Here is a 17,641-nt window from a genome sequence, read left to right on the forward strand (position 1 = left end):
TCACTTAGCTGGTATTATTCTTTAGTAATCCCTTCTCCATTTCTTCTCTGGACAATATTTTATCCAGTCCCTAAGTGCTAGTAGATCCCTCCAAATCTATTCCTTTCTCATCATCCTTCTTGGATAAAGTCATTAACCTCCACACGCTCAGTCACCACATATATGACTCCCTGATTTGGCCTCTCACTTATTCATCAGATATTGAACCAGGGTCTTCAATGAACCAGGCTTTCCTGGGACTCCTGGAAATGAGGTCACATGCTGTGACCTGGCCCTTTCAAAGGCATCTTGAATCCAGTATCTCAAAAGTAATATTTTCCCTAAACTGTGGTTATTCTTCAAGTCCTTTTCTTGGATATTGATGCCACCCATTTATTCAGGCCCAAACTAAAAATATTCTAGTTCTTTCTTTCTCACACCCAACAGTCATTGACCAATTTAACACCCTGTGTGATTGTTAGCTGTCATTTCTTCTTCATTCAACTAATACCTTGTTATATTGTTCCTGAAACTTGCAGTGTCTTTCCTTTCAGAATTTTTCAACCTGCCCTATTCAGTATGATTTTGCAAAAGCATCCATTTAGCATAATGCTTGCTGGCCATATTGTTTATGAGGACTTCACACAAATGCCATTGCTTGTTCTGGGAAATGACAACCATACTTTATCAGCCCTAACTACATACCAGTCACTGCAATAAAACACTGAAAGCACCTATTATTGTTTACTGCAAATAAATTTCTGGGGAATGGGTAGAACTGTTATCTCCATCTTAAGGATAATGAAATAAGGAAACAAAGAAATTAAATCATTGCCTAAAATCAAACAGTGACATAGTGACAAAGATAGCATTCACCTTCCAGGACAATATTCCTTAAAAGAAAATCTCATTTTCTCACACCAGGTCCACTACTTCCTAGTACTCTCCCCTTTAGCCATGAAAACTCTTTTAGAGTCCAGGATTCCATATGGAATATTTTCCTTACTTGTATCCCTCCATAAAATGCTGACTCATTGAACATGCAGTAAGATATGGTTTATAAATCTGCTCTGAAAACAACTCCCAAGGAGAACTTTGTAAAATGCCATAAGCAGGTACACACTTTGGTTTCACTTCACAGCCTCCCAAGGCATTTGATATCAGGAAACAGCTTTTATTTGGTACAAGTAGGACAAGGACATTTTTTTAAAATGAGTTTCAGTCAGTTATATGTACATCTCATAAAGCAGGCAATAATTTTGTCCACAGCTTTGGCAGACAATACAAGACAGGAAAATAACCCTCAACTATCAATAAACATACAATTATAGACTCAAATGTTGGGGACAATATATTCAAGAACATTGGCTTTGGTGTCAGGCCCACCTGGACATGAAATTTTTCCACTTACCAAATACATATCCTAGGATATGGTTTTTAGTCCTCTGAGGCTCAGTTTCTCCAGTTTTAAAACAGGAATAAAATAACTAGACCATAGGGCTTCTGTCAAGATTAAATAAAAAAAAGTTTATAATGATCCAAAGGTAGCACCTGGGAAACATAAACGTTAGCCATGCAAACCCTGTTCCTTAGTGCTGTGACTCACAACCATCAGAATTAACTATAATATAGACTCATTAATGAGATCTCATGGAATCAGCCAAAATATTTGTCACATCCACTCTTTTACTTTACCCTGAAAAATCCGGACCCCATATTTAGGGAATGGAGCTAGCAAGAAATTAAAGAGCTCACTCAAAGATGGTAGATCCCTTATGAAAAAGCTGCCAGAGTCGAATATCGTATCGGTGATCAGTTTACATCTGTGTTAACACAGAGAAAAGATTCCCCCTCGATAGAAACATTGGTGTTCCAGACAACATTTAAGCAAGAAGCAACAGAAGGGACTAGAAAAATACTCATAAGTGACACCTAAGCCATTCATTAAGTGGGCCTCTGCACACAGCCCTAGGGCAGACACCCTACAAGCAAAGTTAGCAGGCAGACCTGTGCCCGTGAACTTCCAGCACATACTTATGGTGGGGGGAGGGCGCAGTCTCCCCAGCTATGCCTCTGAACTTGACAGCAATTCCAGCAGTAACAACTGGGAGGACATCTGGCATTAGTGGTGGAATCTTCAGGAGCTCGAAAACACCAACTCGAGATTAGTATGACTGTGTGGCAGCTGCAAGCCCCACACAATTAGAATGTTGGCAAGTCAAGCAGAAAGCCGAGCCAGGAATAACGCCGAGCAGCAGCGGAGCCTCCAAACCTGACCATTCCTCCACATGTTTTAAACATATGTTTAGCCCAGCAGGGGTCATGTGACAGCTGAAAAGGCTTTTCAGAAGCTGTCAGAGATGACATTTGTAAAAGCCTCTTGGTGCTCCACCGTGCCAGTGAGGGTGTTTTCCTCTCTTGTTAGCGCGAAATGTGCCTGAAAGAACGCAGCCTACAGGCGCGGAGCGGGAGGAAGCTGTGCGCAAGACGCCAGCACATTTCCCCTGGGCTAGGCCACCAGTCAGACTGCCATGGCGGCTGGCAACTGTCGTCTTATCACCGCAGAAGCCAACAGCAACACGGCCCCACGCCCCCACCAGCCACCTAGGAAACTTCCAAGTGTCGCTGGAACATCTCAGCTCTCAAGTCTCTCCACAAGACACCAGGCCATCGGCCTCACTCAATACAGAGTATTTACAATGGAGAATTTGGTATTTCTTTAACAGTTGATTGAAATACAGTACACATACCAAGAAAAGCACAAAAGTGGTTACAGACAAGTGAGTTTTGTGCCCTTTCATTACCAACACCCAAATTAAAAACAAAATATTATGAGTATCCCAAGTGTCCTCATTAGTCCCACCTCTCCATTTCGTTTTTAATGTGGAAAAGGAGTAGATTGTTTTTTACATGGTTTGATTCTGTGAAGCAATATTTATAACTATATAGCAAATGATATGACATCTACGCAGTGGTTTAATTTGGTATTTCTAAACCATATGATCAGAAACATCAGTTCCTGTGATTGCAACAAAGCCATGGACATGCCATAAGGGTAACTATATTGAGAGTTTCCTATTATACATGTCTCTACAAGCTGACTGACAGAATGATCATATTTCTTATGTGGTCCTTATTTTGCTCAAATATTTCACAAAACAATAATATACTATCGCTCACTATAGAAGCATTTTTGCTTAAAAAACAGTTGGTCAGAAAAATAAATTGGAATAATTTTTCAACTTGAAACTTCTTTTATAAAAAGTAATTCTTCCTGCTAAACAATCTGAAACAAAAGTGGATGTCTCATAAAAATTCACAGCTATAAATAACACCAAGTCAGTTCCCATATTTCTAAATGAAAGATCCAATGTCACATTTCAACAAATTAGAAGTGAATAATTTTACAAACACAGATTTAAGGATGTAAAAAAATATATCACACTAGCTAATTTCATAATGAAAAGTTTCTCTCTAGAGAGTATGTTATAAGTAACAGTAAATTCACAGTTACTATACTAATACAAACTACCAAAATTCAAGCCTCTTCCCTCTTGCCAGCCACACTGTCATTGTTCCATTCATTGTTATATGCTTGGTACCCCAAAATTCACTCTCTAAAGCCTGATGGAGGGCATTTTTAAAGCCTATTAAGGTTGGAGCCAGTGCTGTGTCGTAATGGGTAAAGCTGCTGCCTGCAGTGTCGACATCCCATATGGGTCCTGGTTCAAGTCCTGGCTGCTCCACTTCCAATCCAGCTCTCTGCTATGGCCTGGGAAAGCAGTGGAGGATGGCCCAAGTGCTCTGGCCCCTGCACCCATATGGGAGACCTGGAAGAAGCCCCTGGCTCCTGGCTTGGGATCCATTTTGGCCATTTGGAGAGTGAACCAGTGGATGGAAGATCTCTCTCTCTCTCTCTCTCTCTCTCTCTTTCTCTCTCTCTGCCTCTGCCTCTCAGTAACTCTCTCTTTCAAATAAATAAGTGAATATTTTAAAAATAAATAAATAAATAAAACCTATTGAAGTATTTTTGAAAAATGAAGAGAAAGCTTCGTGTGGAACTACAGATGTGAGAATAAAGTCAAACCCACGGAAGTTTTCACAAGTGAGCAGCATAGAAATAAGAATAAAAGTTGAACAGTTTAAGGATTCACTAAGCCTAAAAACTTCAAGATGTGCACCACAAAAGCCAGAAACTCAAATATTCATTTATTTCTTTTTTAAAAAAATTTTATTTATTTTATTTGAGAGGTAGAGTGAGAGGGTGAGACAGAGAGAAAGGTCATCCTTCTGTTGGTTCACTCCCCAAATGGTCACAACGGCCGGAATTGCACCAATCTGAAGCCAGGAGCCAGGAGCTTCCTCTGTGTAGATGCAGATGCAGGGGCCCAAGCACTTGGGCCATCTTCTACTGCTCTCCTAAGCCATAGCAGAGAGCTGGATTGGAAGAGGAGCAGCCAGGACTAGAACCAGCACCCATATGGGATGTCGGCGCCACAGGCGGAGGATTAACCTACTGCGCCACAGCGCCGGCTCCCAAATATACATTTATTTCACTGGAGTGGTTTATTTCTTTTATTTATTTATATTTGAAAGTCAGAGAGACAAAGATCAACAGAGAGATCTTCCATCTATTGGTTCACACCCTAATGTCTGCAACCATCTGGGTTTCCCACAGGGATGGCAGAGATACAAGTATTTGAACCATCACCTGCTCCCTCTCAAGTTGTACATTAGCAGGAAGCTGGAATGCAAAATGGAGCCAGGATTCAAACCCAGGAACTCTGATATGGATGCAGGAATCCCAAGTGGTGCCTTAACAACTAGACCAAACACTTGCACAGATGGAAGATCTCTCATCGTCTCTCCCTCTCTCTTTGTAACTCTGCCTTTCAAATAAATATTTAAAAAATTCATAAATTTGTGAAATGTTTTCAATTACTGGATTCATCTTATCTCTTTCCAGGTTCAAAAAGTGTTCCTATTCCTCACATTCTAAAAAAAAAAAATTTTTTTTTGGACAGGCAAAGTTAGACAGTGAGAGAGAGAGAGAGACAGAGAGAAAGGACTTCCTTTTTCCATTGGTTCACCTCCTAAGTGGCCACTACGGCCGGCACGTTGCGCCGATCTGAAGCCAGAAGCCAGGTTCTTCCTCCTGGTCTCCCATGCAGGTGCAGGACCCAAGGACCTGGGCCATCCTCCACTGCACTCCCGAGCCACAGCAGAAAGCTGGACTGGAAGAGGAGCAACCAGGACAGAATCCGGCGCCCCAACCGAGACTAGAACCCGGTGTGCTGGCGCTGCAGGTGGAGGATTAGCCTAGTGAGCCGAGGTGCTGGCCACGCATTCTAAAATTTGATAACAAAGTTTTATCTTTTCCAGGCCTTCAATTTATTGATAGATTTTTTTTTACCATTTTAACTTTTTTTCCCTAAGTCGTCAAACTGAAAAGATAGCTATATTTTTTAAAGATTTATTTATTTATTTGAAAGAGAGATCTTTCATCTGCTGGTTCACTCCCCAAATGGCTGCAACAGCTAGAGCTGGGCCAATCTGAAGCCAGGACCCAGGAGCTTCTTCTGGGTCTCCCATGTGGGTGCAAGGACCCAAGCACTTGGACCATCCTCTGCTGCTTTCCCAGGTCCATTAGCAGGGAGCTGGATCGGAAACAGAGCAGCAGGGACTCAAAGTGGTGCCTATATGGGATGCCGGCACTACAAGCAGCAGCTTTATCCAGTACACACCAGCTACAACAGCTATATTTTTTTTGAAAGATTTATTTTATTTATTTGAATGACAGAGTTACAGAGAGAAGTAGAGACAGAGAGAGAGGTCTTCTGTCCAATGGTTCACTCCCCAGATGGCCACAATGGCTGGAGCTGTGCCCATCCAAAGCCAGGAGCCAGGAGCTTCTTCCTGGTCTCCCACGTGGGTACAGGGGCCCAAGGATTTGGGCCATCTTCTACTGCTATCCCAGGCCATAGCAGAGAGCTGGATTGGAAGAGGAGCAGCCGGGACTAGAACCAGCGCCCTTATGGGATGCCAGCGCTGCAGGCTAGGCTTTAACCCACTGCACCATAGCACCGGCCCCAAACAATAGCTATACTTTTAAGAGATCATTGTGTGCTTAAAACTACACCATGTGGTTTCCAATCCCATCTCTACCACTGATTAAATGGAGTCCTTAAGCCAAGGACTCTACCTGTCCCTGCTTCACATCCTCACCTTCGATACGGGGCGGTAATAACAAGTTTGCAGTGTTTGTGAGGACCTGAACCAGCTGAAACAAGCAATTCTGAGAACTGCACCTGGTGCATCGTTCCTTCAGTACACAGGAAGCATTCTTACTATGAATGGCAGTATCTTTCATCTGGCCTCTGAGGGCTGGTATTTCCTGGGAAATCAATCTCTCTTACTTGCTCACTTTTACCTATTATTACCATAGTTTAGACTGGCTAAATCTCACAACGTTTTAGTTATGATCCATCACTTGGAGGCCAAATGAAACAGAGAGAGCTCTGAGTTCCCTGAGCAGAACCTGCTCCGCCAACAGACAGGCTGAAGGGAGCTCAAGCAGGTGGCGACAAGGCCGCTGGTTGAAGAAAAGAACATGCTCGCCTATATACAAACAACGACAGGCACGAGACGCCAGTTTTCCGATATTCTCCAAAATAAACAAAGGGTGAGGTTTTTGTTTGTTTGTTTTCTTTTAAGGGTCCAAGAATGGCTTAGAAAGAAAGTCATATTTCATCCTACTACTATTGGTTATTAATCAAAATATGTTCTAATGACTGGCTGCATAACACTAGAAGTTACTATACAAGCTCTCTTCTCAGAGCTACAAAACCTGTCTACCTTTGTGATGATTCACAAATGTTTCAATTCTGTTGAAAAGATTTCTTTCCCAGCCAGCACTGTGGCATAGTGGGCTGAGCCTCTGCTTGCAGCACTGGCCAGCATCCCATATGGGCACTGGTTCGTGTCCCAGCTGTTCCTCTTCCTATCCAGCTCTCTGCTATGGCCTGGAAAAGCAGTGGAAGATGGCTTAGGCCTTTGGGCCCCTGAATCCGCACCGGAAACTCAGAAAAAGAGCCTGGCTCTTGGCTTCAGATAGACATAGCTGCAGCCATTGTGGCCATTCGGGGAGTGAACCAGCAGATAGAAAACCTTTCTCTCTGTCTCTCCCTCTATCTGTAACTTTATCTCTCAAATAAATAAGTAAAAGCTTTAATAAAGAAAAAAAGAAAATATTTCTTTCCTTCCTTTTGTTTGCTGTTGGTTTATTCTGCTGCAGAGAGTCGTACAACAGTTGTCTGTTCAGGCTGGTGGGTGCAGCAGCCCCTGGAAATTCTGCCCACAAATGTTTCTAACCTAATACCCTAGATGTAAATCCCCGCCACAGCTGGTGGCACACTTTCATTGCGTTATTTCATGGGAGTTTTCACAGATAGAGAAAAAGGGAGGTCTACTTTTCAAATAAATACAGAAAATGAAGCCCAGATAGACGGCTGCTCTGACTTCTGAGGCGCTTGCTTTTTCCAGCACGATGTGTGTTTCCAACATGAACCCTGGACCTTAGTTCCAGGCTGCATCCATAAGCAATGCATGGACTGCAGCTTGTTCTCCACCTATATTCTTTCTCCCACTTTCATGTTGGTGACAAACTTTCCTAGCCACACAGCTCATTAAGTTTTGTTATTACTATAAGGAGAATGGATTTCATGTATTTCATAGATACAGTTCTAAGATAACCATGCTTCCCTCCATCTTCTCTCTATCCCCCAATCTCCCTCCTTCTTTCCTATTTTTTCCTTTAATTATTGCAAAGACATACTTTCAGTCTACTCTATAATCAAAGGCTTAATTCCCCACTAACATAAAATATAACAAGTAAAAAGTAGGGAGGCCGGGGTTCTACAGGAGTATACACAGGGCTAAAAACAACAATCAAATCACAAAATGTCCATTTCATTCCTATGCATTTTTTTATATTTTATATTAACTGCCACATATTAGAGAAAACAAATGATATTTGTCCTTTTGAGATTGGCTTATTTCACAAAGCATAATGGCTTCCAGTTGCATTCATTTTTAATACTACTCAGCCATAAAAAGAGTGAAATCCTGTCTTTTGCTCATTAAATTTTAACACAATGCTCAAGTTCCCAAGTAAAATTCTCAGAGGATATTTAACCTCAGTCTTTCTACCAGCTTGTTATCAGTCACACACATTCCTCTGCCCTAATAGATGGGATTAAAAACAAAAATAATGATGATAACAATAATAAAGTAGACCTCCCTTACCCATGGCGTATAATTTTGGAGACTCCCAGTGGAAGACTGAAACCACAGATAGCAGGGAAATATATATTTGTTTATATAAAGATAGATAGATAGAGATAAAAGCACTGTGATACTACCAAATGACTAATGGACAGGTAGCACATACAGCCTAGATAAGCTAGGTGAAGGGATAGTTGACATGGCAGGGTGGGAGATGAACAGGAAACTAAAGTGGGGAGCAAAGCTGAGATGCAAACTCAGATTTGAGATGTGGGCATCCCAAGCAGCATCTTAACCCTACACCAAACGCTGACTCCAGAGACACGTGGAACTCTAACCTGCAATCACATTGTATTTTATTTACATTATATTTTATCTTCACAATAACCTTACGGTGACTTACAAGTATTCTTATTTTTAATTTTTAAAATAAACTGTAAAAGATATAATAATTGTACCTACTTATGGAGCATTGTGTTAAATCTTGACCCATGAATACCTTGTATAAAGTCCAATCAAGGTAAATGTATCTATCTCCTCAAACATGTAACATTTATTTATGGTTAAAACATCTGAAATTTTATCCTCTAGGTTTTCTAATAGAAAGAAATAGCAGTACAATAACATTAATGATAGATGTTCTACTGTGCATTAGACCTCCAGAACTTGAGAGAGGGACAAGAAAAGGCTGATTAACAACTGTTCTTATTTTATGTGTGAGGAAACTGATTTTGAAGAAAGACAACAACTTTTGTAGGATCACAGAGTTAATGGTAATGTTGTCAGGCTTGAAAGCTAACCAGCTACCCACTTTCCAGAATGGCGTGTTGCTTTAATCTCTGAACCCCGATAGCCAGTGTGATGGTACCACATGATCGTTATTTATGAGAATATATTCATAACAGAAGAACCCAAAAGAGATGTACTTTCTCCTGACCATACCTGATATTTCAGCTTTCCTATCTGAAGCTCACTCCCAGTTTTCCCTCCAATGGAAACTGCCCTGTTGCATGTCTCCTGATGGACTGAAGGAATCAGCCTTACATGAGTTCCACAGCAGCTTCTAAACAAATGTCCACCACCAGCTCTCAGAATCACCTTTGGAGGCACAGGTGCCCATTTACCCACTTTGCTACATCTTTGCCACCACCATCTGGTGACCTCCAGGGCACATTCACAAATTCCTTAATCACTTTAACACCCAAGACAAAATCCGCCACCATCTGCCATCATATTTTTCTTGACCTTCTCAATGTTAAGCAATTATAACTGTGACAGAGTTAAGCCACTTTGCATCCCATCAATCATCTCTTAGATCTGCCCCACTGGAAGGTTTTGATCTTTGTGTTTCCCTTCTCTGGCTACCTTCCTCTTAGTTCTGCTGCTAGTCTCTCCCTTACTGAACCTAATCTTTCTCCTTCCACTTTTTCATCAATACATTGCATACATAAGCAGTCACTTACCTTTCCCATACCTTGCTCTTTCCTTCGCCTTCATGTCTCTTCCCTGTACTACATGTATGCTCAATTCTCCATATCCTATAAATTCTTTTCCACAACCTACTCAGGTTCAAATTATTCCTCTAAGTCTCCATTTACTACTTGTCCACATATTTGAAACCTAGCATTTGAGTAACTCCATATGTAAGAAACTAGCCTTACTCTAGAGCTATAGAAAAATACATATATGACTAAAATTGTACATTAGAGTTCTATATGCTTCAAGTATCAAGAATGAAATGATGGCCGGCACCGCGGCTTTAATAGGCTAATCCTCCGCCTGAGGTGTCAGCACCCTGGGTTCTAGTCCTGGTCAGGGTGCCGGATTCTGTCCCAGTTGCTCCTCTTCCAGTCCAGCTCTCTGCTGTGGCCCGGGGAGACAGTGGAAGATGGCCCAGGTCCTTGGGCCCTGCACCCACAGGGGAGACCAGGAGAAGTACCTGGCTCCTGGCTTCGGATCAGCGTGGTGCACTGGCCGTTACGGCCATTGAGGGGTAAACCAACGGAAAAGGAAGACCTTTTTCACTGTCCACTCCACCTGTCAAAAAAATAAATAAAATAAAATGTTGACAACACAGAGTATACCTTTGCCTTAACAGCTAGTCATTCAAATATAAAGCAACCAAATATAAACTCAGGTGGGTGACTCTTTGTCGAGCTCCTTGTTTTCCTAATTATAGAGAAAATCTGCTTTCAGTGTTTCCCAGGGCCTATCCATCTTCTCTATTTGCTCAACATGAGGCAGATCCCCAAACTTAGAGTAAGTGAAGGCTGGTACATCACCATTTTTAGTAACATTTCTTCAATTCATGTTTTCATCATGAAAGAAGGTATGTCTCTCAGACACAACTCACCCTAAAAATTAAAACATATACATAGGCCGGCGCCGTGGCTCAATAGGCTAATCCTCCGCCTTGCGGCGCCGGCACACCGGGTTCTAGTCCTGGTCGGGGCGCCGGATTCTGTCCCGGTTGCCCCTCTTCCAGGCCAGCTCTTTGCTGTGGCCCGGGAGTGCAGTGGAGGATGGCCCAAGTGCTTGGGCCCTGCACCCACATGGGAGACCAGGAAAAGCACCTGGCCCTGGCTTCGGATCAGCGCGGTGCGCAGGCCACAGCGTGCCAGCTGCGGCGGCCATTGGAGGGTGAACCAACGGCAAAAAGGAAGACCTTTCTCTCTCTCTCTCTCTCTCTCTCACTGTCCACTCTGTCTGTCAAAAATAAAAAATAAAACAATACATTCATGCCAATAAAATGTGAATGACTGCTGTTTTATACTGTAAGCTTTCTCATATTTAGGCAGGAGTACCTTTTAAATGCAAACAAGCTAATCACTTCTTTAGTACATATTTGATGAGAAAGAAAAAATATATTTGAAATTTTCCTTTTAGGCAAAACATGAAGTTCCATTTCATGACGTCTGTTAACTAAGAAAAGCAAAGATTTTTATGTGAGATAAGGAATTTAAAGATTATCACTTGAATATCCAGTTATGCAGATTTATTTATATTTATGTGCTTATGAGGCAAACATATAGCCAAGAATAAGAGGAATGAGGAGTGCTTTACCAGCCAAGTTACTAAAGAATATAAGTTCCTTTAGAATACTATTAAATTCAAAAGAAAATTTATTTGTATCAGTAAACAGAAAACTCTTCCTTGGAGCAGGTATTTGGCATAGCAGTTAAGACACCACTGGGAAAACTGTATCCCTTACCAGAGGGACAGTTTGAGTCCTGGCTCTTCTGCTTCTAATACGGCTTCCTGCTAATGCAGAAAGTAGGTGATGGCTCAAATACTTGGGTCCCTGACACTCACTTAAGTGACCTGCATGGAGTTCTGAGCACCCGGCTTCAGACTGGCCCAGCCCTGGTGTTACAGGCATTTGGGGAGTGAACCAGTGGATGCAACATTTCTCTCTCTCTCTTTCTCTCTCTCTCTCTCTCTCGTTCTCATACTCATTCTTGCTGTCTGTTGCTCTGCCTTTCAAATAAGTATAAATCAACAAAAAAAGCATTTCTTAAAAGATACCACTTGGGGGGATGGCACTATGACATTGAAGGTTAAGCCTCCACCTGCAGTGCCAGCATCTCATCTGGGAGCTGGTTCAAGTCCCAGCTGCTCCACTTCCAACCCAACTGCCTGCTAATGGCCTGGGAAGACAGCTGAAGATGGTGTAAGTACTTGCATCCCTGCACCTGTGTGGGAGACCCAGAAGAAACTCCTGGCTCCTGGTTTTGGGCTGGCCCAGCCCTGGCCGTTGTGGCCATCTGGGGAATAAACCAGCAGATGGATGACCTCTCTCTGTCTCTATCTCTTTCTCCATAACTCCGCCTTTCAAGTAAATAAAACAAATGTTAAAAATAAATAATATTAAATGTTTAAAAAATAATAAATAGGAAATATGCCACTTGGGACATCTACATTCCTTACTGAAGTGTCTGGGTTCAAGTCCTTGCTTTGCTTCCAATTCCAGCTTCCTGCTAAATGCAGACCCTGGGAATTATCAGGTGATGGGTCAAGTACTTGGTTTCCTGCCACCCACATGAGAGACCCAGATCATATTCTAGGTCCCTGGTTTGGCCTGGCTCAGTCCCAGCTGTTGTGAGCATTTGGTGAGTAAATCAGTGGGTGGAAGATTTTATATATATATATATATGTATGTATGTATATATACATACATATGTATGTGTTATATATATCATATATAATACATATAATATGTATATATTTTATATGTGTGTACATATATTTTATATATGTATTATATGTGTGTATGTATAATACATACGTGTATTATACATATACATACATATATACATGCATGCATATATACATAAAATGTCTTTTAAAAATTGTGACTTGTCTGGGGCCAGCATTGTGGCATAACAGGTAAAACTTCCGCCTACAACACCAGCATTGCATAGCATCCCATATAGATGCCAGTTTAAGACCCAGCTGCTCCACTTCTGATCCAGCTCTCTGCTATGGCCTGGGAAAGCAGCAGAAGACGGCCCAACTGCTTGGGCCCTTGCACCCATGTGGGAGACCCTGAAGAAGCTCCAGGCCCCTACCTTCAGGCTGGCTCAGCCCCAACCATTGTGGCCATTTGGGAAGTGAACCAGCAGGTGGAAGATCTCTCTCTCTCTCCTCTCTCTCTCTGTAACTCTGCCTTTCAACTACATTTAAAAAAAAAAAAAACCTCTTATTTGTCAAAGATCAAATAAATGCCATCCACTCTAGATGAACTTCTAATAGAAAATAAATTTTTGTCTTCTAAGATCAGGTCCAATTTTCTCTTCTCTCTGCTTCTCCTCCAGGGGGCAGTGCAGTTCTGATGATGGACGCTGGCATCTGCCCCAGCTGGAGCCCCTGCCCTGTCAGTTCCAGTTATACTAAATTAGGACAACTTGTTTAACCCAAGTTTTAGTTCCTCCTGAAAAGAACAGAACCTACTGCATAAAACTGTTGTTAAGAGTAAAGCGAGAAAGTGGCCAGTGTAGCATATGCCCTATCAATGCTTATTGCCATTTTTATTTTATTTATTAGTAGTATACTTGTATTAGCCTTCCCTGTGATGTCATCACTAAACACTTTATTATAAGCACCTGCTACATGGTAGGCACTATAGATGATGATGTTAGAAACACAAAACCATCCCTCTTCTTCAGAAATTCAGTCAGGTGGAAGGAAACACAAGTGTAAGCAGAACAAAACAATGAGAACAACATATAAAGTGCTGCAAAAGTACAAGGAGCGTAGATGTCATTACCTCCAACAGGTAAGAGAAAAGAGAAGGCTTTTTATGTTGGTGGATGAAATTGGGCTGGAAACGAAAATGATCACCTCCCAATCTCCCACACCCTGCCCCACTTTGGACACAACTCTCAGCTGTGTAGACAGACATGTGGTCTGGCTTCAGACAATTAGATATTCTTGGCTAGGCCTATGATTCTTTAGAGACAGGTGCCAATCTTCTAAAAGAGTCAGAATATAGCTCCCCTCCCCTCCCCCACTGCAGCAGAGCCATGAGTCAGGGACCAGTGTTGAGTTGGCCAGTGGCCTGGAGCAGCACTGTCAAGAGTGACCTGTTCTACCCAGATTTCTCCAATGGGCTGACCTCAGCTGTATCCTCAGCTGTTTACCCTCCCTCAGTTTTCAGTTTCTTTGTGAATCTAATCTCCAGCCTTCTGGCCAATTTGTAAGAAACCCAATGTTTATTTTTCTGCCTATGCTGGACAGAGTTTTCTTTTACTTGCAACCAAGATCCCAACTGGTACCTGAGTTATCAAGTTAAACTTTCTAGTCTTATTGGGATAATGTCTCTGCATTCTAATTGACCTCTAATTACCACTTCTATGTTAACTAAGATACTATTTTGTTGCCTTTCACAGTGTAAACAAACTTCTCCATTGTGACACTTTATCTTAGCAAGATGTCTATGAAGGAAAGCATTGTCTAAATTTTCATTTAGCAAAAGAATCAATTGTTCCTACTTGCCAGAAAAAAAAAAAAAATCTTCCATGATTCATCCTTTCTACACAAGACTCCCTTATTCTTTTCATTTTAGGATAAGCAATGAAGAAGAAAGAAAAATGTACAGGGAAGAACAATGCAAGGAAAAGGAGAAATAAGGGGTTGTTTATTGGTTTCCTGTAGGAGTCAACAGCCCACCCCTATCTTTGTTTTCTTCTTAAAATTGGGCTGATCACATTGTCCCTTTTATAAAAAGTCAAATATCAGCGCTTAGGAGGTTGAAGTAGAAGCTTTTGGGCCACAGCATTACTGGAGGGTGAACCGGTGAAGATCAAATTGAAAATGTTCTCCCTTTTAGGAGGCTCTGGAGGACCCCCAGGTCGGGCACTGCCTATGTGAGCACAGTGAAGCGATCCAACAACCCCAAAGTAAGGAAAAAAAGAGATCAGCTTTGCTTCAGCTTTTGGGGCTGTGGTGTATACAGACAACAAAAACCCAGTGAGAATATTTAAACAGACCTTTAATGCTTTCATATCCCCCCAGTTTCCTCCACCACCTCCCCATATCACTTCCCAGCTGTCTCCAGATTTTATTTTGTATCCATTTTAGCTATGAGGTCAGAGTTAAGCTTTCAGGAATGTGTCTCTCTATAGGCAGAAACCTGACTCGCTCTGGAAAAAAAAAAAAACTCTTAACAGACCTTGGGAAAACTGCAGTTGCTATCACATGTACAGAGAGGGCTTTTGGAGTCACTGGACTCTAAATGTTCTGTTTGTTGGACTGCCAAAAGGTTACTGCTCCCTGGAGAACTGAGCCAGTTCCTCTAAACCCCTCCCACTGACTCATATGTTTGTCTGGCTGCAGCTGCTGAAAAAGACTGGAATTTAAAAGCTGCTACACAGTGCAAAAGCAATAACCAAAACGGTGGCCAGATCCTCAGGCCGCGAATAGAAAATATCCTCTCTGACACAGGCGTCGGGCTGGGGGAAAGATGCTAGAGACAAAACAGTGGAATAGAACATGGAGAAAGATGAAAAGAAACAGGAAGGAAACCCCGGGTCATCAGGGCTGGAAACTGTTTTGCTCTGTGACCTAGCTAGCTAAAGGCAATCTCATGAATTTATCTCCCATCCCCACCCCATGGTTAAAATTTCTCTCACCTAGATTTACATGGAAGGTGGCACGGATAATTTGCCCACGATGGCAACCTTACCATCATAGTTTTCAGCAATGCTCATTAGTACATCCATCCTAACACTGTCGTGGTATTTCCCAAAGTAAAAATCTCTTAGCCCTCAAGTCCTTGCACACAAATCCCACGCTGGATTCGGCAGAACCCAGCAAAAATAAGCCAGCCCCGCTGTCATCCAGAACCGTGACTCCATTTCTGCAGCCTCTTTTCTCCACCGCCTCCCATGCTCCGCTCCGCAGGTCTCAGATTCTCATGTCTCTTTCATCAGAGAGGAAAGTGGTCCAGTAAGCATTGATTCAAGGCGTGAAGGAGACAGCGTGCTGCCATTCTCAGCAATTGTTCCACCTTCAAAGCGACACAGGAAACATGATGACGTGCACCACCCAGAAATTGCTAATGACAGGACTTTCGATTCAGAAGTCTGAGAGATAATTGGAAACAGGCAGTGTGCCCTGAAATCCCTCACGTCACACTGCTGACATACTGAAGGTAAAGTTCTGTAAAATAGTACAAATTCTTCCGCTGATGCCCATTCCATCTGATCCAAAAACAGCCAGAACACTCTTGGACCCGTTTAGCTCATGTGAGAGCCCAAGCCCATACATCAGAAATGCCATTGTGTCAGAGGAAGCTGTGCCTTACCAGAATCTATGTCTCTTCCACAGCCTCCCTTCATCTGTGAAAACAACGGGGTTTCTTGCGCAAGGTTGATCCATCCTAAGAGGGTTCTGCAGAACTTCTCTAACTATACCTCACTTTCTTGTGGCGGTTATAGTCCTGTCACCACATCACCTGTAATTTGGAATGAATGTCTGTGATAATAGTGCATAATCCCTGGATAACTCCATTTGATTTTGGCTGTAGATCTTGCTTACATGAGTCTTGTCCAAAAGTTTCATGGCTTCATTTTCTGCCAGTTTCTCAGTATATTTCCACAGTGATCTAAAACTATTTATAAACTACTTCCTGGAAAGTTTTTGCTACTCCAAGGAAACTTGTAAACGTTCGAAACTTTGGAACTGGTTGCTTTGGCACTGTGCCTTTTTTTTTTTTTTCATTCTGGGGGAAAATGCTCAAAAAAATCATGTTCAAATAATCTCAGATAACTCACATAATTTTTTTTAAGATTTATGTTTTATTTCCTTTGAAAGGCAGAGTTACAGAGAGAGAAGGAGAGTCACAGAGAGAGAGAGATCTTCCATCCACTGGTTTACTCCCCAATCGCCAGGACTGGGCCAGGCCGCAGCCGGGAGCCAGGAGTATCTTTTGGGTCTCCCACATGGATGCAGGGTCCCAAGGCTTGGGCCGTCCTCCGTTGCCTTCCCAGGCCATTAGTAGGAAGCTGGATCGGAAACAGAGCAGCCGGGTCTTGAAGCTGGCTCCCATATGGGATGCCAGTGTTGTAAGCAGAGGCTTAACCCACTATGAAACAACACTGGCCCCATGAATTTTATTTTGTAAAATCATGCCTCCCCAGAAAAACTGCAAAATCTTAGAAGACAAGGATTATGCCCGTTGTGTGCTTGTTCATTTATTTAATTATAGTCATTGAGCCTACCCCAGCTCCAAACACACAGAGGGTGCATAGTAGCACTTTGGTAAATAGGTATCGAACTGGGTAATTCAATTTTTAAGACTGTATTTTAGCAGCCATGCCTTTTATCTGTACAAATGAAAATAGAGATGTTCAAATAGGTTGACCTATAAAATACAAACTGACACCGTGTCCTAGCTAAGAAATGTATATATGTAGAGCTGCAGAGGAATGATAGCATTCTTTTCTGAGAGCACAGGCTAATATCACTCTAACATGTCATTGGTAAGTTATACATCTTAAGAAGTTAAATCCCCTTACCCTTTAGCCTCCAGTGAAGCTATAGAATTAACCTTTATGTTTCCTGTTTTCTTTTCCAAATACGTTTTGGCATCAGTTTTTTTTTTGCATGTCTGTTTTTTCAACTTAAGCTATTCTCATAGAAGTGTTTGTATTATATGTACACTAGAATAAACTAAAAGCTGGTATAATTTTTGATATACATTTAAAAATTTTGACCTCCATTTCTCTTCATTTAAAATTACCCTTGTTAGAGTAACCTATGCATCAACATTCAGTAAGGAGTTGTTTGCAAAACTGTGTTTTCCCTCTTTTGCTATTAAAATGCAAATAAATCATTAGCCTTATTGCATATTGGGCAAGTTAAATTCAGCTTTTCCTTC

The 17,641-nt window shown here is 41.9% G+C and overlaps 1 long non-coding RNA gene across 1 annotated transcript; it reads right to left on the minus strand.

The window, feature by feature from the left end:
- Positions 1 to 8,601: 8,601 nt before the first annotated feature.
- On the minus strand, positions 8,602 to 16,368 carry LOC149126987 (uncharacterized). The gene is made up of 2 exons (XR_016232406.1): positions 15,393 to 16,368; positions 8,602 to 10,299 (listed from the first exon to the last, which is right to left on the minus strand). It is a non-coding gene; the product is annotated as an uncharacterized LOC149126987 (long non-coding RNA).
- Positions 16,369 to 17,641: the final 1,273 nt, after the last annotated feature.

The sequence above is a fragment of the Oryctolagus cuniculus genome, chromosome 4 (genome assembly GCF_051225735.1).
Source record: "Oryctolagus cuniculus isolate XC-2025 breed Fujian yellow rabbit chromosome 4, ASM5122573v1, whole genome shotgun sequence".
NCBI classification, from domain to species: domain Eukaryota; kingdom Metazoa; phylum Chordata; class Mammalia; order Lagomorpha; family Leporidae; genus Oryctolagus; species Oryctolagus cuniculus.